This window comes from Otolemur garnettii, unplaced genomic scaffold (genome assembly GCF_000181295.1).
Source record: "Otolemur garnettii isolate 467f Iridium unplaced genomic scaffold, OtoGar3 scaffold00107, whole genome shotgun sequence".
NCBI classification, from domain to species: Eukaryota; Metazoa; Chordata; class Mammalia; order Primates; family Galagidae; genus Otolemur; species Otolemur garnettii.
Window position 1 is genome coordinate 6,455,741 of NW_003852502.1, and position 1,238 is coordinate 6,456,978.

Here is a 1,238-nt window from a genome sequence, read left to right on the forward strand (position 1 = left end):
CAAAAACATTAACCATTGTTAAAAAATGCTCCTGATAAATATGAATAAATGCTCCTGATAAATTTGTATTCGATAAATACGAATCTTTAGTAAGTCTATCAAAAGCATTAAGGGTCTGAACACATAACAACATTCTATTTTAAAGTCAGGAATCAATTTTAAGAAATATGAGCTTATACTCAAAATTTGATACCGTAATTGTAGAGTATTAGAATATTTTGGAAGATGAAACATAAGTGTCCAAGTGGGACAGTTTAAAATGAAATTGAGCATTTCTTTTAATGATCAAATCAGTTTATTTTATGTCATTCAAAATGCTCACATTTCAAAATATAATATAAGAACGTTAAAACTTAGTAAAACAGAATTAAAATGTCCATCCATATTTGTATAAACTGTATCTGATGAAATGTGCTTCTGACCTGCCAATATCTGTTAAGATTTTCACTAGAGAAGTCATAAATTTAGAACACAAGTCAACATATTTAAAATTATAGATGCACTAAAAAGTATTGATCTGCAGTAGTGATTAAATCACAGCTAACAAACTGAAGATAAAAGAAATAGTAATGAAGAAATTTACATTCTATGGCCAATTCATATATCTGTTTGAGGAGTGTAAACCTCTGTATTTGAAGGGTTCTCCTTAGAGTTACTAGTGTTTCTTAATATTTATGCTCAAATGAAAATGTGTTTCAGGCATATGTAAATCTACCAGAAATGTGTTTCCCATTCACATCTGGAAAACATTAGCTCAATTAGTTTTATCACCAGCTTATTTGTATAAATTTCATTTAATTAAACAAAAAGTTATTAACAGTATTGAAGAAAACCATTCAGTGAGTGTTGGCCATAGGTGTGTACTTACTTTGGACTCTACACCCCTCGTCTCCTGTAATCTTCAAACAACCCTAGGAGATGGAATATTATCACCCCTACTATACTGAGGTTGGAAATCGACTTAATAGAATGCCCATAGAATTATAGATAATTACATTTTTAGATATATTAAAGTTTCTTCTTGGCTATATCTAAGTTAAGGCTATTTTATACCTTAGTATACAATAGCATAATAGTCTGCCTTAACATTGAAGACATCCTCCTTTGTTCATTTTTATATAGTCCATTTCAGATGTATTTTGCTACCTTTCTTAAATGGATGATTTGTTTTGTACCAATGACTCTAGAAAATATATTCTCAAGTTATTGAAAAATTTGCCAACTCCATCTTTAGGTTT